At 45.1% G+C, this 23,750-nt stretch overlaps 1 protein-coding gene across 4 annotated transcripts in view; it reads right to left on the bottom strand.

Annotated features, from left to right (window-relative positions):
* The window catches only part of MET (MET proto-oncogene, receptor tyrosine kinase), a 135,146-nt gene that overhangs the window by 91,163 nt on the left and 20,233 nt on the right, over positions 1-23,750 (bottom strand). The window contains exons 4-6 of one of the 4 annotated variants that reach the window (XM_068669532.1): positions 16,242-16,355; positions 10,627-10,760; positions 6,445-6,535 (exon numbers count right to left, since the gene is read on the bottom strand). The gene's annotated coding sequence lies outside the window, so the exon portion shown is untranslated. Of the gene's footprint in view, positions 1-932; positions 1,127-1,199; positions 1,486-6,444; positions 6,536-10,626; positions 10,761-16,241; positions 16,356-23,750 lie in introns of those variants that run through there. The other 3 variants (XM_068669530.1, XM_068669531.1, XM_068669533.1) reach the window with 3 other exon arrangements.

Raw genomic sequence — 23,750 nt, 5'->3', positions numbered from 1 at the left:
CCTTCTTCCAAATGATTCAGTTTGCATTAGGAGACGAGTCAGACGAGGAATCAGAGTGCTGAGGCAGGATTAGGGCGCACAAAGAACAAGTGATACAGTCATTCTCCAAGTTACTTTGTTTTCAACATGCAGCTCCTGCCAAAGGCTAGCTTTTTGCTCTGGCAGTGTATGATCTGTAAACATTTAACCAGCTCTTAGAGAAACATGTGAGGGACTTTTCTCTTGCCCGGCTGTGAACCCAAACCGCTCAGATCTCCGAGAGAAAAAAATAAATAAATAAAAAGGCACAATCCTATTTTTTGCTGGCGGACAATGCAAAGAGGCGCTTTTAGGCTGAGAGATGAAAGCCGCCGAGCCACCACACACGGCACAGGTTCTTTGGAAGAGGCACGCACTGCAGCCTGAGCAGCCTCCTGTGGGTTACGGGCTCGCAGTTTGCTGAACGCCGCCGGCACCCGGCGTGAATCCCCGCGCTGGGATGGAGGAGGGCGACCCGCAGCCTGCACCGGGCACCGCCGGCGAGCACGGAGCCACCCGAGCTACCACCGACAGGCGAGGAGTGGCGGAATGCTGCTGGAGAGCGGAGCTGTGCCCCGTTTCCAGCAAAAAAAAAAAAAACCTGCTGTCAGAAATGAAGCAATAAGGGCACGCATGCATCAAGCCCGCAAGAGGGCTGCGGGAAAGCCAAGGACCCAGCACTTGGGGAAACCCCTGGGGTCGCACCGAGCCCTCCCCAGCCCCTCCTGGGGCACCCCCCGGGCTCGCAGCGGGGCGGGGGGCACCTGGGGGAAAGGGATATTTTGGGGGAGGACCCGGGGATCGCGGGGGTGCAGCGGGGAGCACGGCTCGGGGGGCGCCCACCTGCCCCGGGGCTCCGGGAGGGCTCCCCCCGGGCCCCCCCCGTCCTTCCCCGCGGCTCGCCCCATCCTTACCGGTGCGGGGCGGGCTGCTGCCGGCTCCCGGCTCCCCGTTCCCGGTTCCCAGCTCCCGGTTCCCAGCTCCCGGCTCTCGGCTGCCGGCCCGGCGGGGCGGAGCGGAGCGGGGCGCAGCCCGCACACACCTCCGCGCCCCCGGGCTGCCCCGCGATGCCGCCCGTGCCTTTTGGGGGGCTGCTGCTGCAGCCGCCTCCCTCCCTCCCTCCCTCTTTCCTTCTTTCCCTCCTTCCCTCCCTTCTTCCCTCCCTCCCTCCCGGCCGGCACCTGGGCTGCGGGGCGGCTTCTTCCCTCCGGCGCCTCCGGCGCGCTGCTGGCGGCTCCCAGCGGTAAATCAGCCGGTCCCCTCGGCTCCCTCCGCCCCTCCGGCGCGGTCCCGACCTGCCCGTGACTCACCGCATATCGGGTGTGTGTAGCCTCCGAGCTTCCCGGTCGGGATCCCCAGCCTTTGGGGTAGGGGGCTGGCTGATGGAGAACCCCCCCCCCCCCGCCTCTCCTCTCGCCCAGCCCTCGCCCCGAGCTCGGGGGAGGCGTTTTCGGGCGGAGTGAGGTCAGGTGCCTGCGCCCCAGAGGTGGGAAAAGCTCAGCCCTAGAGGCAGGGCAGGGACGTGGCACCCCCAGGTCTGTCCCTGCCCCTCCCCCGGGATGCGAAGTGGCCGATGAGATTTAGCCCCGGTGCCCGCCGCGTCTTGGCCGGCTGAAGGTGTAATTCGGATTAAGGGACAGGTGTAATTTGGATTAAGGGATGACGCCCGCCACAGAACAGCAGACACCCACCTGCCTCCACTCCACTCCTTTTGGGGTGCAGGATGCCAGGAGCTGGGTCTCTGCCCCGCCAGGTTCCTACAGCAGGCAGTGCCTTCATCTTCCAGAGGCATGGGGAAACTGAGGCACCAAGCGCTCCTGGAGCTGCCTCAGCACCGGGGCCCGCACCAGAGGAGCCATCTCCTTGTGCTAATGAGTTTCAGCAGCTACTGATTTAAACCAGATTTTAAGTGAAAGGCCCCACGTTCCAATAGGAGTTATTGGAGACATCTCTTTTCCCTCGGCATGTTTCCTTTTTTGGCCCCGGTTCTGCTCCCCTTAATCATACCGTTTAAACCGTTGGATGTTTTGCATGAGTAAAGTGAGAGGAGCTGGAAGAAACACTGCCCAGCTTCGTGATTAAGCATGGGAAAAATGTCAGCATCCAACCGTTTTGAAAGGAAAATTAAATAAAGGAGTGTATGCACTTGCTTTAGGCCCGGGGTGTCAGCGCGATGGGTCTGTGGACAGAGCCGTACATCAGGACAGGGGGCTTTTAAGGAGCAGCCAGCCAGCCTGCCACAAATCTGCATCAGCAGCGCTTTCACAATTTGTTTATCTGTCTCTCTTTCCTATGGGCTTCTTGGCACTGGTGATAAAGGCATCTAACCTAGCTATAAACTAATTCTCCGCAAAAAAAACAAATGTATAATTGAGACAGCGTGCAACCTTTTATGTGCTTAACTTGTGAAATTCTTGCTCGGCAGGGTGTTTTACTGACAACAGATAGCAAAAAAAGTCAGCCCGTTTCAATAAAAAGTGCACAATGGCCACGGGAGAGGTTCTACTTGCTGCCTCCTCCCTTGGTGTATGTCAGCAACACACTAAAAATTACACAAAGTGAAAATAAAACCAGCCCCTTCTCCTGTGCCCTGAGAGCTGAAATTGCTAAAAAGGAACCAGCAATGCAAATGTTCTGACTGATCTGATCGCATTTGTTTGAAGTCACTGGGAATCTGTCCATTTACTTCGATGACCTTTACCTCCATTAATACTCAGTAGTAGTTAGAAAAGGGAGACTGAGATGCAGTGCCAGCCCCTAGAGGGAAAGGCATGGTCGCAGTTAAATTGTGCTCTTCACCAGGCTTCAATCCCCCGTCGGTTAATTAGGGTGCATCTGCGCAGTTCCACTAGCTTGGGAAGCATCTTCCTTGTTGCTTTTGAAAGAAAACGATAAAGAAATAGTTTTCAACCTGGTGTTTATCCTCTTACGGACAGCCCCACGTATTATCTGGTCTCAGTCTGCTCTTCAGATCCCGATGCACCTGCCTGGGCTGCACAGCCAGCCCCCGAGCTGTTATCAGTGGGACAGTCTGTGCTATTCTAAAGCTAACAAATGGATTGTCACTAACATAAAAAGGAGAAACAGATGTTTCCTTTCCATTTTGACCGTGCTGATGCCATGTTATTTTAGGTTAGCCATATGAGACAACTACACTGCAGCAGGGCTTTGATAACCCTCCCCTCACTGTTAGTGCCACAATACGGCTGCTCTGTGAGCAGCTTCTCGGGGGCTTGATGCACCTTTAAGTTTTGGGTGAAGCACTCTGTTACCTATTTATTATCCTGCTTTTCTACTAACTTCCCCTCACTTCTGCCTCCTGTCCAAAAGGCGCTGGTCATCTGCACTTCGTTAAGAGGGCTGGCATAAATAGCACAGTGTGGCACATTTTAGAAAGCTGACGGCACTGGAAAAAAAAATAAAAAAATCAGAAGTGTAGAGGAGAGTCTGTCGGAGTGATCTGTTCAGCAAGAGAACTGGAATGCACAGGGGAGAGGAGAGCACTGGCACACGCAGCCCTGACGTGTTTCGAGATAGGGAGCTGATGAGCAAACATATCACTTGTCCAAGAATACGGGCATGCAGTTAGAAAAATGAATCGCGGGGCTATGCTGAAGTTGAGCTTTCAAATGTAAAAAGGAATGAAAACACAGCACAAATTACTCTTCTATGCATCAGCAGTAGTGCACCCAGAACTTACTACGGGGACCAACGCAGTCCTACGGGCTTGATTGTGACCTGTGTTGAGAACCTAAGATATTAAGTACTGTGAGGACAAGTAGCAAAATGGAGTCTTAAGACCAGATTCACCTTGGTACCCAGTTTCTATTCAATATCAATAGGGAGGAGATATTTTACTGTCTCTGCGAATCTGGATCTAACTGTCTTTTTTAAGCCTGCAGTACCAAAAATGAAATGCATTTCTGGAGGACCACACCGTAAGGCACCACAGCTATGCAGCACCATCAGTGGTTTTGATCTTTGCCCTCTGCTGCCGTCATTCACACCTCTGGAAGCGAATATAAAATGCAAATGTCGTTGTGAGACTCTAGAGACTTCTGACTTAGCGGGGCTTGCTCATGAGTAAATGATTTCACCAGGAGCAAGGCAGTGGGAATGAATTAATTTAAAGCTTAAGGACACGGGGGAAGAAGATCCCTGGAGCTGAGCTTAGTGCTGGTGGGTATCCGACAAGCCTTCTGCAGCAGCACCCTTCCAGGTGGCCTGCGAGTAGCTTGGTCTGAGCCTCCCTAGGGGGTGATATGCAAAAAAAAGAGCCTTAGGTGGCTCCACCCAACCCTACTGCTTTACAGACCAGTGATCCAAGGGTAAGAAGGCATCAGTGCAGCAGCCTGCTGGGGTAATGTGTAACTGCAGCTGCTGCCGACCCTTCCTTACAGGAAGGCTGAGAGCGCCAGGGGCAGTTCTGGGAAGGGGCTGTGCCTGAGGCACCTTTCCCTCAGATTACTCTGCCCCTTCAAGTCGCTCTGATATATTCCATCTTTCACTTCTGTCCTTCCTGGGCTCAAAACCCACACGATGGGCAAGGACGGTGCTGACTGGTGGTCTGGGCTCTAGGGGAAGCGCGACCACAGTTGTTATTCTCCTTGCCTGAGAGAGGGACGCAGAACAAACAAAACATCACAGTAGATACTTAGAAATGTAGGCTCCTAAGATTTGATCATCACTGCACTTTATGGCTATTTCTTAATTACATAGGCATTTATTAACTAGGCTTGTAAATTCTGAAAGCTTAATAAGTACTTTGTGTTTGTTTGTGAGAGGGTCAACAGTGGCACCAGAAGAAATTTCAGCTTGAGGCTGAGGGTTGCAAAAGTCCCCTGCAAAGCCAGAAATAGAAGTCCCCTGGTAGAAATCCTAATCTCTGAGCACTGAGCTGCCCTGGGCAGTTCTGATTTATATGGCAACACCAGGCTGATTGTAAGATCATAGCTGAACGTGTTTCGTTAATTGCGCTGTGTATCACAGGTGATTTCTGTATTTATTGACTGCGCAAAGGGAATTCCTTTGTTTAACCTGACAGCGTTTTCCTCCTTGTTTGTCTTCCTGGTTTTAATATCGCTACTGAACACCACAATGGAGTGAATCTGAAATCCGAGTGTGTAGGCATCGGTTAACTGGATTGCTAAAGAAAAGAGGAAAATATGGACGTGGCTTCAGCATCTGAAGTCCAGATTGCCAGGGGTCTGTGCCCCTGCTGTGCCAGCCTCAGGGACTCAATGACCACGTGGGCAGCTGGCACATGAAGTTCAGGAATCCAGGAAAAAATTAATCACTTGAAAGAACAAAGATTAGTTTACAGGCAGATCAGCTCCTTACATGCATCTGCTATGCAGTAACATGAGTGCTAGTGCCTGCAGAAGGACGAGGTCAGAGACCGAGGAGGAGGGTGGGCTCGCAGCAAACGAGATTTATATTAGTTTAAACCGTGGAGGCTCCTCACTCTCTGGAAAGCAGCAGGGAACTGGGAGGAGATGGTGTGGATTGCAGCCCTGCTCCCCACCTCCACCGTGCCTCCTTTCCAAGCTGTGTTGAAATGAGCTAAATCCCTGAATGAGTATCTCTCGGTGTACAAAACCAAGAAATCATTTAATGGATGAAAAACTATATCCTTTATGATTCTGTGCTCACATCCCTGAAATAGATTCAGCTGCAGTAGCCCTTGGTGCGTTTGGTGAGCTCAAACAGCAGAAGCAAAGGCTTTCAAGCACACACCGTGGAAAAAATCTGGCACATGAACTGCTTCAGACAAAGCACAGTAGCAAAACCCCAAACCGGTATCATGTATGTGCCACTCTGGCATGGTCAGTTTGTTTGTTTGTGTAACTGGAAACAAACCCTATGACAGTAAAAAGAAAGATGTTCGCACCTTGAGGAATTTGCTATATATTAGGTTCATATTTTCAGTGGTGTTATTCATTCAGCTGCCTTAAAATGGTCTGATAGCTGTAACTGTTTCTGAGCATCCTTTTCAGTACATTTTTAATTTCCCTCCTTATTTTGACTGCGAGCATGTTGCTCTTGCAGTAAAATTACTAGCTATGACATTTCCAGTCTTGCAGGATTATCTTTGGACTAACTGCTAGAAAGTTTCCATATGTCTCTTTTCAGCCTGATTGCTGTGACTCAGGTACAGCGTTATTTTTCCTTCAGTTTGCTGTTTGTATTTACAAAGGTCACAGCAGACAGATCGCTGCCCAGGCTGGAAATAGAAAATCTGCCTATTTAAAAGCAGAGGGACAGATCCTGCCTCCAGCTATGTGTACACCTGGTGATCAGGGGAAGGGAGTGCCCGCACCAACACACGAGTGAGCACGCGTGAACAAACATCGTCCTAATTCAGCCCACTTTTGAAGGATGTAAGCCTCACTGGAGACACTCACATGCCTAAAGTGAAGCACATACCTAGGTCTGGTGCTGCCACGGGCACCTGCAGGCTGGTTTCTGTGCTCGCCACACAGCTCCACCATTTGCTGCAATCCACAAGCTGACCAGGCTTCAAGTGAAAAGAAAAGAGAAGCATTACAGAACATTTAGTAGTGAAATTAATCGCATACATAAGTATTTGCAGACATGGGAGCTTGCAGTTTATCTGTCAATAATGACCCAAATGGATGTCCTTGGCAAAACTTCGACTGATTTGGTTTATAGTGGGAATTTGCCTGGCATGCTCAGTTCTGGGGAGCTGGATGTAGGTTCCATCAGCATCTTTTTGCCCTCTCTAGGGGCTTATACACAGAATTACTTACTGGTTTGCAAAATCTGGTCCTTTACGCACATATGACTGCATCAAATTGTATCAAGTGACATCTACGTGGCCATGAAGAAGAAGAACACAGTTCTAAAACACTTTTTAGTTAATGTTGTTAAATATGAGCTATTCCCCAGATGTGATTTAGAATGTGTTGCATTTTATGCACAATACTTGTTTTAGTACATTTTTAAAGACAAAGAAAAATATTCTGCGACAAAGCCAGTTGTAAATCAGGGCTGGATTTGGCTCATTATCACTAAAGAATCTGCATTTTTAAGTTAACTTTAGAATAACATTGTTGATTCTGTAATGATGTAAGTATATGATATTTGCCAAAAGCTGTATTTCATAAGGCTGCTTTAGGATACAGCCCAACTCATAAGAATTTTGATAGGAGATTATTCCTTTCAATAACTTTCATAATTTAATTAGACTCATGTGCTGATTGTGAATTTAATACTATGGAGAATGAAGTCAACGTTAAAATCCTATTATTTTAAACGAGGCAGGAGCACACCCATACTGCGTAGCCAGGAAATATTTGCACACATAACAATACGTCTGTGCTGACAGAAATATATTTCTTTGTACACACAGACAAAATCAGTGTCCTTCTACTATTATTTAAAATTTACCTGTTGTATTCCAACGGGAGCTATTAACAGTGCTGTGTAACATCCAGACAGAAGGCAACTTTAACATACCAGCAAGGACTCAGGTGAGTTTAAAGTCTGAGTTTAGGAACATGTTCAAATCAAATCAAACAAGAAGTGTCTAGGTGCTGAGCCAAACTAAAAGTAATTACTTCAGCGATGTAGTTTTGTGCTTCACTTTCCTCTACCTGGTGCCTAAGAGTCTTTTCAGCATGTGGTCTCAAGGCAAAATAGAAAGTTAAAATGTGGGTTTTGTAAGTATGCCTTCTGATTTTGGTCAGTTCTGTTGGATTTATTTAACCCCTAAGGTCCTTATTAGGACCAGAAATGCTGCACCAAGATCTGGACCCAGAGGGCAGCAGGAAAGTGGGGAGCAGTGGGACAGAGCCTGTCAGACCTGTGATGAGCACATCAGAAGAGAAGGACTGGAAGGCAGTGCTTTTGTTTCAGGTTAAGTAGTTGTACTTGCCCTGCCTGCATGCCCATCCCACTTGTGGAGGACCAGGCAAGGCCAGTGGCAGTGGCCCAGGCTCCAATTTGGTTGTAGCCATGAGCCTGTGCCAGCCCCTCATAGATATGGTGACTGTGTCTGCCCTCGGTCTGGCAGGGGTGTTTTTAATAGCATGCTCATTATACAGAAATATTTTCATTTGACAGACAATTTAAATGATCCTATAAAAGCTGCAATTACCATCAGGACAAATCCAGCTCTGATTGACTCCCACGTTAGCTCCCAAAGTTTGACTCCCAAGTAAGAGACAAGAAAGATTTACCCTTTCTTTCTTCTTTCTTACGTACGCTCTTCCCCCGATATCTGCCTCCCATGTTAATACCCTGAAGAATGTCTCAAACTCCAGCTGACTTAATCTGCCCCAAAAGCCACTGTTGAAATAGGAAGCACTATTATCTTCACTTTACTGATGAGGGACCGAGGAACGGAGAAAATGACTGCCTTGTCTAAGGTAAGACAAGGAGGAAACCTCTAGAGAAGCAGAGGGAAGAAAGTAGGTCTAGTATGGAATTCTTTTTCTAAAGGTCCAAAAATCCTAAAGGATTTTATTTTATTTTTTGTCTAAATAGGTCACAGAGGCAACCCTCACATGAAAATAAAATTAAATCCACAGGTTTTAAATTGGGACCTTGAGTTGTGAAGCTGATTCTGAAAATACTTTTGCCTACGTTTTCATGCTAAGCGGTACTTCAGTAGCTTGTTTGCATTGCTAGCTGCTCACATAACCTGCTTGTAAAGGTTCCTTGCAATTCAGGGAAGAAATTGTAGTTATTTGCATCACGTCTTGGCCATCCTGGTCACCAAATGCAGCAGGTCAGCTCGGTCACCTCAGACAAGTTTGGCTGTGAGCTTAATCAGACACTTGGAGGCACCCAGGTCACCAAGTCTGCCACCTCAGAGCCCTGAACCATAAAGGACCAGTGCCGTGAGGCTCCTAGAAGGGACACTGGAAGTGGTGCAGAAAGGTTCTCCATAGGTTGGGTGCTTGCAGTTTCCTCTGAATGTGCAAGCTTAGGCAGGTCTTTTAAATCTCAAATTAGTTTTTACTGCTTTTCTCAGAGCTAAAATGTATTGCAAATGTTTTGCTGGTATACGCTTTAATGACAGTAATGATGTAATAACCGTTAACATTATTTATCTTAGAAGACTGCAATGTGTCTCACCGCACACATCCTATTGGCATTAATCAGGGAAGAGGCCTATCCCAACACAAACATGTCAGGGATGGAGGTGTGGCTGGAGATGAAAAGGAAAGGCTGCTCCTTTTTAGGAAGGAAAGGAAGGTCTCTAGCCCCTCACCCCAGCCAGGCTGGCCTCTTGCTAGGCGTGGGCTCACCTCTGCTCCCAGCCTCCCCCCGCACCTGGGCAAGACCCAGTTCACTTCACTTCATGTGCACTCGGAGATGCCCGATCCAGGAATCCTCAGCCTGGCCTCCTCTTATAGTTAATGGCAGTACAGAGGAAAACATCTGAAAATGTAATCCAGCTCATTGAAGACATGAAACATTTCCTTTTTCTTCATATATTGCTTATGAGATGCACGACATAAATGTTTCTTCCCTGGGTCTGTCAGCCGAATACTGGTAGTTCGACAAGAAGAACCCACTATTTTGCCTGAGTGTTGTGAGGGAAACACCAAAGCAAATGCAAGAGAGAGGCTTCAAACCAATTAATCTGGATCAAATCTCAATGGAAATATTCCTGCTAAATGTTGGTACCTGCAGCTTTATTTGAGAGACTTTGAAGTAGTTCATTTTTATTTCAAGAGAGAATGCAGACAAAATACACAGATAAAAATATAAAAGCCCAACCCTTATGCAGCTCCTCATTTTCTCCTAAATTTCTTGGCTCAAGACTGCTGATCCTTTGCCCCATTATTAAAGGTAACATTAAAGCCATCACTGTATAGTTCTCTCTCTTTCTTCAGAATAAAGGTGCTGCAAAGTTTATATGGATAATTTCTCTAGCTGTGATAGTTATCAGCTTCATTAAAGTGTCATTAAAGGCAGGGCTAATGAGAAACATTTGGACTACTGATCTATATCTGAGTTGGTGTTGTAGGAGATGGTTGTTAAATGGACACCTGGCTCAAGGACTATCTTGTTTCTATTTGCTGTGACTATCTTGGTAGTTCCAACAGTCTGATAAACATTTACCTATGTAGAGCATTTAAAACCTACATGGAGCATTGAAAATTACCATTTTTTAAATTGAAATTTTTTTTTTCTTCTGTCTTGAGTGTAAACTGCACATAAGTCTTTCCTGGGTAGGAAGTCCAGGCAAGTGGCCTTTTAGAGGGATTCAGAGCTGGTTCTACCTGCCCTGCCACTGCTGCCTGGTCTCAGAGCAGACCCACCACTTTGAATATGTGCAGATGAATTATAAAGGCTGCAGAGGCTGAATCTGCAATTCAGAGCCAGGCCAAGCGCGGGCATCTGGAGGCAGGGCTGAGGTGAGGCTGGACCCCTGGCAGGGCACACAAGGGACCTGCATGTGGTGGTGGTGTGCATGGGGCCTGCTGCAGGACACAGGTGGCCAAGCTCTGAGGGAGGCTTAGAGGTTCATCAGGTGTAGCATGAGCTGCTGGAGATGGGAGATGTCAGCAGGGAAACAGAAATGCCGGTTTGGACAGAGGGGGTGGAGTGTGTCTTGTGGACAATGAGACTCACCTTGGATGTCTGCAGGTTTCCTGAGCAGGGTGACAATATCAAGTGGACCTCCACACCATGTGGCCTGAGACACCCGCAAGTAGGCACCACTGTGAGGGTGTCCTCATCACCCAGCTGAGCTCTGCCCATGGGGTCTGGAGCAGAAAAAGAGCAGAGATGTCACATGTGGGTGAGATTGCTATGGGAGAGAGGAAAGAGCAGGAGATTCAGAGGCAGAGCCACATGGAAAGCTGAAAAAGGGAAGAGGGGCAGATTGCACAGAGCAGGAATCAGAGGAGAAGGAAAAGCTGCAACCCCAGACATGAAACTAAAGTAAGTTTGCAAGAAGAGAGCTGTAGCTGCCACGGAGCCTAACTGGTCACTTGGAAGGGAGCTGATGGGTTGAGCCAGCTGACAGTGCAGCACAGGCTTTGCTGAGAACAACTCCATTTGTGAATCCCTGGCGTACACTGCAGGGCTCGCTGGAATAAGGGAGGAAAGCTCACACTGGGCATACAAAAATCTGGAACTGATATATTGTGTTTGAATAAGATTACATTAATTAATTGTCCTCTTAGGAAAACTGACAGGTCCTGACAGATGGGATCTACCCAAGGGCATCAATCTTCCCCCCGTGACGGTAGCTGTGCGTGGGCTGCACGGCTCCACCTTGGCACATGGCCAGCAGATCCAGCCCTCATGACAGAGCATGGCCCTCACGACAGAGCACAGCCCTCACGATAGAGCATGGCCCTCACGACAGAGTACAGCCCTCACGAGAGAACACAGCCCTCACGAGAGAGCTCATGTCTCAATACAGCAGCCTCACGGCATTTGCAAAGGCGACGGGAGCCAGGGAATTCAAGTGAAACCACTTGTTAAATTCTGCATGACCTCTTCCTTAATTTGCAATAGGGATGTTGTGTTTCCCTGGGAAGGCAAGACTAGGACAATAATGTGTCTTTCTTCAGATATTCTTAGTAGTTCTACAGTCTTAACGTTTTAAAAAATAGAGTGTAGATATATTTTCATGAGCATGTTTGTGGTCATATTTTGTATTCCGGTTTCCCAGTAAGACACTTTTTATTAGAGAGAGCTGATATAAATTAACATAGACCCGGCACTGGGTAGATTTGCTAAATAACAAAGCTGAGGAGTGATAAGGTTTTCCAAATAAAACTGAAATAGGGATAAATTGTCATTCCTTTCTTATTTTTCTTTTATTACTGAAAATGAAAATGGATTCTGAGGACTGGCTGTTTTCAGGGCATTATGTTCTGATTTCTGTGCAGGATATGATCATGCCTGAATTCAGCATCCTGCACAAGCCTGTGCAGACACCCCAGCACTGTGCACACAGGAACATGACAGATGCCTCACAACAAGATGGGCTTCTCGTCTTTACACAACAGTTTCTGTCTTTTCTTAGGAAAACAATTTTTCATTGTCAGCTTTTGGAAATAAAGCAGATGTCTCAACAACTTCCCCAGATTTTTCAAAACTGAGGTGATAAATATCCCAATGACATTTAGATGTTTTAAAAAAGAAAATGCGTTTCAGGACCCAGTACCAAGAAAACTATGACACTGCCACCTCGTGGATTCCGAGATAATATCTACATCATATTTGTGTATTGGCATAAACATGCGTGGCACGTCATGGTCAAATAAGAGCTCTTTTCTTTCCCACAGAATTTTGCAATATAGCATCCAAATTTTTGTAAATATTTAGGTACCTAATGATATAGATGGGCATCCTACTATGATATATGTAAGCACCTTTGTAAGTTAAGTTCCTAATACTTTCTTTCTGTTTAAGAGACATATTCTCACATAAGCGGTGCTTTAAAAGCAGAATTGGTCTAAACATGCCTGACACAGTTCCACTATACCAGCACTGAAAGTTAATGCTATACTGAGATGTAGTGACTCCTACAAGTTGTGCTTGGGATTAAATTCTTCTGAAGTTGTCCATGTATAATTGTTTATTGTAATTTAAACTGAATTTCACAGGTCACCCCTAAAAACGTCTGGGGTATACAAACTTGGGGAATCTTTTCACCTCTGATGTATTAGTATATAAATAACATGGTCTAAGAAGTGCTCAATCATACTGGAGCAAATGAATCATCAAAAAGGGGGAAAAAAAGCAAAAACCAAAAGAATCTCTTTTATTCTGAAGGGTCTGAATTGTTCCTTCAACACATCATTGGTGACTGCTTACTAAATTATGACACAAGGAAAAAAATAAATAAAACCTACAAAATATATCATAGGAGCTTCAGTGCTGTCCTTGGGTTTTGAGTTTGGTGAGAGCTGCACCAGTATGACAAAATCCTGTACCTGTGTGTGCCATTATATGATGCAGAGTTTCTCACAAAACGTTGCTGCAGAGTGATGTGCAGCACAAACCCATTCTGAGACCAAACTATTGGCAGCTGTAACAAGCCAGTGATATCAATATTTGTATTGAGACAGCTTGTCTCTTTAGGGGAATGAAAAAATAGCCCTTCTGCATGTTTGAAAATCAGATATGGAAACATCTGTGAAAAAAAAGAACTGTTGTGCTGTACAAAGACAAAGCAGAAGCAAGGGGAAGGGCTGTAAACCCCTCAAATAAACAATGCCTGAAGACTGGTTTAGTACTAAAATGGGAAAACAGACACCATCACTGGCATAAACTCCATTATGGTTCATATTTAAGACTAGACAGTGATTCATACTGTTTCACTAGACTCAGCATGCTGCAAACGGCACTTGAAATAATTAACACTTAGAATTAAACTACTTAGATTTCACATCATCAAACATTTAACTTTCTGTAATTCCCTCTGCAGCTGTGATTTATTTGCATTTATTATTTTCTCTATTTACCAGTTCTCTGTTGCTTTTTAAGTTGCTCATACTTCCTTCTTCTGTAAGTCTGAACACTGGCCTATTGTTTTGTTTTTAGCTCTTGCATCTTACTCATACTCACACTTCTGCTGGCTAGTTTCAAAAACGCATTGCATCAAATATGGTCCTCAAATTGCTGAAAGGAGTTTTCTGTTTATTTATTTTAATCATTGCTGTAGCCTTACTTGGTATTCATAACGTGCTTACTCATTACTGTAGTTTGATTGTTTAATATTGGCAAGAATATCACTAAATATATTTTTTCCTATTTCTCTCACAAAAAAATATTCATTTTGTTTTGATTAGGTTTAAGAAAAAACACAGATGAAGAGGAAGTCTCATTGTATCCGAACGCTTGTATCAAGAAATATAGATCAGAGTCCTCAATGTGACAAAGTTAGTGAATTTGTAGAGACAAAGGCCCAACAGATAACTCAAGAAAAAATGGACCTGTGAAATATTAGAAAAATCACCAGCTTTGATAAAAATGCACTTCCAAGTAAGGTTACACTGGAAAATTTCAGAAAGTATTTATGAACAGAGCAATGAAAGAGAGATCCAAAGTGAGACACCAACTGCCTAAATATATAAAAAGTTCCATACTGGATCAGGGCAAAACGTCTCAAAACTTATCAAACTTCTAAGTCACCCAGAGTGCACGTTTGGGGAAGAAGAAGAAAGACAAGGCAAACAAGCAGGGATGTTTTCCCTAGTTTCCTGCCCAAACTTCCTGAGCCAGCTGTTGATTCCCCAGGCTTTCATTCTTGATGGACATTCCTTCCATGAACCCTTCTTATCACTTTCTGTATTTTTCACAGTGTCCACTGCCAATGAATTCCACTGTTTAACTAGAATCTGTGTGGGGGAAAAAAAAAAAAAAAAGCCCACGTACTCCTGTTTTAATCCCTCTGCCTCTTGATTTTTTTTTTTTTTTTTTCTGATTCCTGCATTTTGAAAAATAATGAACAATTTTTTTTTTTCTCTCTCTCTCTTTTTTTTTTTTTTTTCCTCTGTGATGCTTACATTTCTTTGTACCTCTTGTATTTTGCCCTCATTGTCCTTTTTCTAGGCTGGCAAATCCTAGTCAATTTAGTCTCTTTTTTGAGCATCATCTTTGTCACTGTATTCAAAACCTTCTCTAGTGCTGCTCTGTTTTAATGAGAGTCCCAGAAGTCTCTGAAAGCAAACATTTTGAGAACTAATAAGTTTTCCTTAATAATAAAGTGTTTCAGATTTTGAGGATATGTATGCTTCTTTTACAGGCTATTTTCATTTCAACATTAGCTCCAGAGTTTGTCACTCAGGTCTCAGAGTGCAAATTAATGCAAGCTGGGTGTGAACTGCACACTCACATGTGCATAACTGTTTCTTCATTGTTTTTACAACTTGTGCATGGATCTGGCTGCATAATTCCAAGCCCTGTGCTTTCTCAGTCAATTTGGGGAGAATCTGTTTATCCCTCAAGGGAAATTATGGGAAAGTACTGGCAGACTATCAGCTTTCTCCTGAGTTAGTCAGCATCCTTGCTGCTAAGTACTAGTTAAAGGAAAATATGGGTCTAACTGTAGTCTGCAGTGGAATAATTTATTTGCTCTCAAGGTAATACTAAAGCAAGGTAAACTATTTTTGTTTGTTTGTGTGTGTAGGTGGAAGGTAGGGCTAAAATCTGAATGAGAGCTTTGCTTTATTCTGCTGTGTCTTTAGAGGGCATTTTGGTGAAGATTTTTACTAACTTTTGGAAAATGCTGCTATTATTACCCTTGCTGTGCTTGGTATTTGTCAAAATAGTAACAGCAGGAAGACTGCCCAGAGAACGCTTGGATTAAAGTGTGGAGTAAAAACAGAATGTGCTGGTCAACATCTCTGTATGAAGCAGGGGGCTCAGAAGAAACCAAGTGCTTGGGTCCACCTTCTGTTGACACCCACCAGAGCTGTTAAGCTGCTGTAGGACCCCACTCAGTTGATGAGCTGTTTTTCATAGAGCTCATCACCTCAGAATGCAAAACATAAAGCTCAAGCTTCTGTAATTGCTGAAAATGAGATTCTCTTCACCTAATCTTAAAGAGTGCAAAAGCCTGGTATGTAATGTAAACTAGTGACATCCTATCTGTAGTCAATGAAGGAAGGTGTATGCGTCTTGAGAGCACCCTCTGCCTAATTTAGTCTTTCCTTATGCTCTCAGCAGCCTGGACAGCAGCTGTAGAGCTGACTTTTTAGAAAGTTAGAATTGATGCCAGTTGAATCCCATCCTGAATGCCATTGTGGAATAATATTCAGATGGAAAACGAACTCACTTATAAAGGCTACTTCAACAAATGAGAAGCCTAAGGGGAAACCTGAGTCAACCTTGCCAGTCACATTATTCTCCTCGAGGCAGCTGGAGTCAGCTTTTAAGTGCACTCTTCAGTCGAAGTGCACAATCAAGGAGGGGAAGGATGGTCATAACTCAGGCTTAAAAAAAGGTCCAAGCCAGAAAGATGAAAATTAAAAAGATAAATCAGTAATGATTCTCAGAGAGCAGACACCAAACACAGTACATGGCTCTATGGTCCTGCAGCTTCACATTTCCTTTGGCATTTTGCAAAACCAGGATATATTTCCCTGAGACTCAGTGCATGGATGTCTGTACATTTGCATTGGCATGTCTAGTTCAGAGGTAGGATGAAGTGAGGTGCCGCAAGCCACATCCCCCAAAAGCTCCAGCTCTTTGCCTTCATTACCTGCCCCTGGGTCACACCTCACCTGTCCCCCAGCAGGGTTCAGGGTGATGGAGCTGCGTGGCTGTGCTGCCAGGTGGGGCTCCTTGATGACTTCATCTTGGGACATCGGCTATCGGCTCGAGGCAGACTGCCAGCACTGCAAGACAGAAACAAGCCGGTGTGTGCAACACTTCACATGAGCTGAAGGAACTACCACGGACTATATAAAAGTCTGTTTGGAGGCAGGATGACACCATAAATTCCAGAAAGAACCTTATGGGGCAAAAATACAAAAACAAAAAAACAAACAAACACCCTAACAAAATAAATGCAAGACTGCGGGCAAAAATGAAAGCCAAAACAAACTGAAATAACTGTTAGAACTAAAAAAAGCGTTTTTTTGCAGAGTTCAATTTTTTATTTATTTTTTTAATGTTGGAGAACTGGGCTTTAAACAATATTTTGGAGAAATCTGAGACTTGGAAATCATTTTGGAAGTAAATTAGAAAAAGATTTCAGCATCTTGCTTGTTTATCACAAGCAAGACATCTCAGTTTAAGGAGAAGCTCTTATTTTTCTGAGTTTCTTTGAAACAGCACCAAGAAACCTGCACATGGATATTCCATAATAAGGCTCACAGGGGATGTCATAAGACATAGCCTGGGACTAGAGGGAGTGTCATTAGCCTGTTTACATGCCAGTGTTTCTTTACTTGAAATTATCTTTATGTTTAGTTCTCCGAATAATTATATATATTTGTTGTTCTGATGGAAGGAATGGATCTTACTGCATGGTTCCTTATACACTCTGGTGTTGTTTGAATGTGAAGACCAGAGAAGCTGTTATGTAGGCACATAATCTAATCCTGCAGTTATTATTTAATGGCTTTTTGTATCGCTGAAGTTCTGATTACATTTCAGCTGTTAGGATGCAACTAAGTTCATGGATAAGATTTTGTCCGCTACTGGTTATCCCGTCTTGCTTTTCACAGAAAAAATGTTCTTGTTACTCTGAGAAATGCAGTTTTAGGCAGCGATAGCATAAAAAGTTTTGAGATTTGAGTTATTGATAGCCTTGAAACAGGGAGGGGCTGTTGAAGATTGTACTCCCTGAAGCAATGTCACTGTAAGTACGAATTTTTCTTTCTGAAGAACGTAATTATGCTCTCCCTAATGCTGTTGCACCACTGACCTGTGGTGCTCAGGCAGAGGAACCACACCTCAGAGCAAAGAGCTGTCCCACCTGGAAGTGCTCAAGGTAGATACGAGAAGGTACAAGGTGTGACTGTTTCTCTGGTCTGAACACATCCACTAAAAACTGCGCTAAGGCTCTTGAAATAATTTCAGGAGACAGCAGCTGGTGGTTGGCTGTACTCAGGACTAAACCTCTTCATGCTTTACAAAACACAGCTTAATGATCAGTGTCCTCAGCAACAGGGGACTGCCCTTGTAATGAGCCTCATCATGAGCTGTAAAATGGGCAAGAACCTTAAGGATTTTGACCTGTTTTAGCCCTTTTCCCCTAGCTCTGTTGTCAGTATTCAACAAAATTAAATTAAACATTCTCAATGAAGACAGGGGGGATGTACCCTGTGCTTACAGCATCCCCAAGACATTCAGAGATCATGTATTCTCCTTCTTCAGGATTTTTTTTTAATCTAATCACATGATATATATGGAGTTTTAGGAGGTCAGTACAATTTGATTTTGTACTGTGACAGTAAAAATATCCATTTGTGTTGTGTCCAAAAAAACATATATTTTCGTGTCATATCCATTATAGCATGATCCTTTATTCTTGGTGGCATCTCCCTGCTTGTTTGGATAGGTCTCAAGAGGAAGGGTGAGACAGAAATCAACCGTATCATCAGGGAGAAGTGGATTGCAGGTAGTCCAGAGTCTCCTGGTGCAGGAAATGGCAAAGATCTCTCAATCAGGTCCCATCTGCATGGCCACCTTCCAGGCTGTCCCATCACTGGCTCCCAGGCTTCTTGCATGCCCCTCTGAACCTTTTCAAAGGACCCAAGGCTGAGTTACAAGCTACGTGCACTCACTGCTTCCCTGCTTTCTCATGAGCATCCAGAACACGCTGGGTGGAAGTGTTGGGGCCATAGCACCCACTCTTCAGAACTGGCCAGCTTGCCTGGTAAGTGGTGTTACACATCACCAGGGCATCTCCATGCCCGGGGAAGGATGGAGTAGGCTGACTAACGTCTCTGAGATGGTTTGACTTCCCTACCATAGCCCCTACCCACAAAGCACATGAATAGAAACACTATTTATTTCTCATAGCACGTGCCTTATATTCAAGATATATTAGCTTGCTTTCAAACAGAAATGAAAACATAAACTGCACTGCTAAAGTCTTACTGGTTGTGTGATAAAACACCCCTAAAGTGCTGAAATGACATGAAATGGAAGAGTGCAGTTCAGTGGTGTGTAGGAAAAGTATAATTAGAGTTTACTTTCTGAAGCTGGGAATTGGCTCAGAGATGGATAAAACATTACCATGACGTATTCCTGTTGATTTCAGTCAAGACAATTTTTTCTGCCTACCCACAGTCCGTTTGAAAATGTACCTTTATTTTTCTCCTTCTACCGGTTTTATTCAAATGTAAATCTATTGACTTTAGCAGAGTTCTGATATTTATCTCATTTCCTCAGTGTATTTTGTAGACTTATGCATGACTTTTCCCTCCTGAAAAAAAAATAACAAGCAAGAAAACCCACCAAGGTCTGTGATATGCAAACTGAAGCTCAGCACCTTCAAATTGCTGGGGCTGAGGATGCATTACTACATGCCAACCTTGTTTTATGCCCTTTCCTAGGCCTCTGCTGTAGCCTGTTGTCAGATGGAGTATTGGGCTGGGTGGACCCAACAGTCTACATGACACAGTATTCATTATATTCTTCTGGTTGCTCCTCTACAGTCAACTTTTTAGGGGTATTAATCTAATGAACTAATTTTAGAGCTTACAAATAATAACATTATTAAAAAAAAAAAAAAGAGTAATTAATATATGTATTTTTTAAGATCAATGACCAAAATAGAAAAATACACCTCCGAACCAACCCCCTTCTTGCTCATTCTGCAATGATATATTGCTAAACACAAAAAAGAGAAATGGTCAGTCGTATACGGGTGGCAAGAGAATTCTTGCTGGATTTACCAGAGCAATACTCCTTTGAAGAACCAGAAATCATGGAGGCATCCTAAGGAAGAATTTTTTTTTCCAGATAGGGAATGGTTAAGGTTACTGTGAAAACAAAGAAGAAAACCTGTATTCATATTGCTGCTACGAGAGTCTCGGATTAACACTCGGGGCTTTAATTTGAGCAGTGTCAAATACCACAGTGCTTAGAAGCAGAAGTACAAATATTTGTACTTAGAATTAATGCCTTTATTCTTTTACCAGAGCTTGTACACTTTTAAATATGGAATCAGAAGTGAGATAAACCTGGCAGCCTAGGATGCTAAAAAATAGGAAGGCACCACTTCAGGGTACTGCCTGGTGGCCTGGGAGCCTGGAAACCTTGTGAAGTTGGGATCTGGCTCCATATGGCTCACAGATTTACTTTACTTAACAGAAAAGGACTGTTGCCATCCCAAATAGCGGCAGATGTTTTTTAAATCAGAAAATTAATAGGGTATCTCCATCAGCCAATGTGGCATCCCAATGTCTTTATCACAGCATGGTTTTGGTGGTATTTTCAGTTGTCAAGTCAGCTCTCGATGGGCAAGGATCATCATATTCTGGTGCTAGGTATGGAGTAATGCTATTAGATTTAAATGAGAGATGCATGCTCTTTGAGTCCAGTGCTGCCAAAATGTAGGCATTCTGGTATACTCATCTGCAGAGATGTGGAAAGGCATGAGTTTTTTTAGCTGCATTTCCGTCATTAAATGCTTTGAAGGACATTAATTTAGGAGTCAGAAAACTCAGATCCTATCGTGAAGACAGTAATTGTAGGCAGAAAGCTTTCCCACACAGCAGAAATGAGATTAAGCGTCCAGTTGCTTGGTCTGCATGCACGCCTATTTCACACGGTGCAAAATGTCCTTGCAATTGTACCCATTCAGTTGTGGCCACCAAATGATGAGGAATAGCTGTCTGGCAGCCTGGTTGGCCTTTAGCTATTTTTCTAAGCCTACAAGGCAAATTTGGCCAGCACAGTGGAAGAGCAGCTACACCCAAGTAAACAGTCTGATTCAGAGTTTCTTTCCCTTGGCTAAACGAAATGTGCACAGGAGAGAGTCAACAACCCCCAGTTTGGAGAGCACAGGACTCATAAGCAGCAGCCTAGTGCAGAAACACAGGGCCCTGGTGGGGAAGGGTTTTTATCCTTCCAAGCTATAATAGCCTTTCTCAAAGCATGACATTTGTTCACCCTTTCAGAGTTGGCAGTGTTGGAGCTCCTGGTTTCCAGAGATGTTCCAAGCTCTCCCTACGCCCCGATGGCTGTGTCCTCTCCCAGGCCCTACAGATTATCCAGGGAGCACAGCACATCAGGGTCTCCCGGGGAACACCGGGTGATACCCAGCAAGCAGCCCCTCGTTGCCACCAGCCGGGGGCTGAGGCTGCTGCTGCACTTCTGCAGAACAATGGGCAGAGCCGTATTTCACTGTCAGAGCAGTGACAAATGTTGGCCTGCCAAGACTCCTCGACGTATGCAACTTGGCTGGCAATCAATGGCAAAGGTCATGAGTTGTCGTCTTGCATCTCCGAGCTCAGTGAGACGGTTTCGTGCCGGTTTCGTGCCGTGTTAGTCGCTGTGTATTAAGTTTCAGCAAAGAGAGGGCAGTGGAGGAGGAAAGAGATTCTTATCTGGAGTTAGGTGATGTTAAATGTTCTGAATAATTAGATAAGATTGTGTGTGTCAAACTCCGTAAAAAACAGGCTGTGTTTTCTGATAAGAAGTCTCTGGTTCCTTCTGCCTCCCTGCCCTCCAGGACATGCATGCATGCATGCACACACCCGCACATTTTAAGTACTTTCAGGGCTCATTAAGCAAGCTGGGCTGATAGCTGTAGAAAATGTCATTCTTTCTCAACGGAGCAATGAATCTGTGTTCTGCGCATTTTTGGAACTCTCAAAAAGTAGCCAAAGTAGGTGAAAATTCACTTTCCAAGGCTGATCCTTTTATTTTCAGTGTGCTTTTAGAGTCTGACCGAGCACACACTGTCTGGGAAGAAGCCCAGAGGTTACAGCACAGTGACTACTGCGGCAGCTCAGTTTGCTTTCAAAGCTCCTATTCAATTTCCAAAGAGGTGTGCAGGCCTTACCAGGAATAGGCGTGTGAGGATGCACACAATGTGCTTCTGGCTCCATCTGAAAGGGGCCTGGACCAAATCTGAGCCATGCTGGAAAAATGATGCAAGGACATGATTGCTCAGGGGTCTCCCCATGGACTCCAGCTCCTTCCGAGGCTGGAGCAGAAGCCAAGGGGAGGACTGGCCTTACCCCTTCCACCTTAAGCCAAGTCCACCCTCACTTAAGCTTCTCCTAACAGAAAGAAAATATATTCCTAAACAAAGCGACATTTTTAACATTCATTTTCCATATCCTTTCACTTCCCTGGCTGCTGTCACATCACTGTTATTAATTTGGGATGTATGGTAGTTTATCAGGCAGAATGGCTGTAAGGTCTATGCAGCAAACACATGACAGAGGTGGAAACACCAGGGAAATCACAGGAAGATCATTAAGTTGAAGAATATTTAAAGACAGTGCCACCACTTGTGAGCTCTGTCAGCCTTGGAGGACCGCAGCTTGTTTTTTTAAAATTCATTACAGCCCAGTAAATCTGGTGCCAGTAGAAGCTAGCAAGTAGATCTAGGGGAGGGCTTGCAATTGCTCTTTCTGGACAGACACCTTCTATAGCTGAATAGGATTGTCTTCTGCTCCCCACTATCTGCAGAGGGTCACTGTGGAGCATCAGTCCCCATCTGCAGGTGGCAGAGGAGCTGCAGTGTGGAGTGCAAACCTTCGTACGTGCTGTGGGCAGCAGGTTCAAGCAGGGAGGCTGTATACCCCTTGCCAGCACATGTGTTTGCTGACAGCTCCCAGCTGTGATGGGGTGACCGCATCTCTCTTGTGGTCTCATGGCAGTTTTCTCCTCACCCATCCACTCTGCAGTTTTTTCTCCTTGCTTGGGGCCCTGATGACTACAGAGCAAGGTGGGACGTGGGGCTGTGAGGATCCCAGGGGCTGAAGGTGTGTTTCTTGTGGTTGGTGCTGCCCCACTCAGACCTCCCCGTGTCCCTCCAGGGGTGCTCCTGTGGCTGGTCCAGGGCTGGCTGTGGTATGTGATGAGAGGGCCACACTCAACCAAAAACTGTTGAAGAAGGGAAAAAATGAGAGCAGCCACCCGGATTCCCTTCCACGTCTGCTTTTCCAGTGCAAATACCTTCGGAGTGCAAATACATCAGTGCTAGGCACGACAGCATTAGTCACTCGTTGCCCTCCTTCAAGCTCATACTTGTCTGTGAGTCACCGAGCTATGGGCTGGAGAGCCACGTACGCCGGGCAAGCCCCGCGCTCAGGAGGGAGCTGGTGCACAAGGCCAAGGGCAGGGCACAGCTCCGCGGGGTGCTGGAGAAAACCCACGAGGTCCTGGGTGTGCTGAGGCTGGCAGCGCTTCTGTGAGCATGCTGCTGAGAGATGCTGAGCCCGAATACCAGCGGCTCCTGCTCCTGGTATTTACACTCGGTACTGAGGCACCCTTGAGGAAATAAATATCGTTTTGAAGGCATCTATACACGCATGACCAGAGGTGCAGCAGGGGCAAGGAAGGGGGTGCCTGCTCCCACTTCCAGCAAAGCCAGTGCCTGCAGCCTTGCCTGAGGCCAGCTTAAAATAAAGAGGAAGATAATACTCTTGAAACCAGGGCCGTAATTACTATTTATTTCAACAGCAATTTGCCTTATTATGGTGCGCGGCATTTGTTACCCGGGCAACAGCTTTCTGTAGAGGCCTGGCTCAAATTAAAGTAAATCGGGCAGGATCTGAAGTCGATATCACTATTGTATTTTAAAACCAAAAGACGAGGGAGTCAGCAATTTCACCTAAGTGTTGTATTTATTATGGTTGTCATAGGTAGACGCAAGGAGCCGTGACAGCCTGTGTCCGACTAATACTCCTCTGTGCTGTGCCTGGCTGATCTGCTCCATGCGCCTTTGCAAATAAAGTGAATTTTCCAGAACCCTGCTCTTCCCTGAGGAGGTAAGGGCGTGCACGGCTGAGTGACATGCAGCACACTGCTTCAGAGGCATGCAGGAGGATCGCTACCTAAGTGCCTAACCTGCTCTTTCAGCTGCACACCCTTGCCCAGCCTGGCTCCCTGTGAAAGGTGCCTGAATGTAACAGATCATCTTAGGTCTAAGGCAGAATGAATATAAAAAGATAGAGCTAAGCACTATAAACTATGTATTATATTATATACTATATACTAGCATGCTATTAGTACACTATATATACTAATACACATTTTTTTCTTCACCTTTTTTTTTCATTTCCTTTTTTCCCCCTTCGTTTCTTTAAGTACAGAACTTC

Source organism: Anas acuta, chromosome 1, assembly GCF_963932015.1.
Source record: "Anas acuta chromosome 1, bAnaAcu1.1, whole genome shotgun sequence".
NCBI classification, from domain to species: Eukaryota; Metazoa; Chordata; class Aves; order Anseriformes; family Anatidae; genus Anas; species Anas acuta.
The sequence above is the reverse complement of the archived record's forward strand: the minus strand, read 5'-3'. Positions and strand labels throughout refer to the sequence as shown.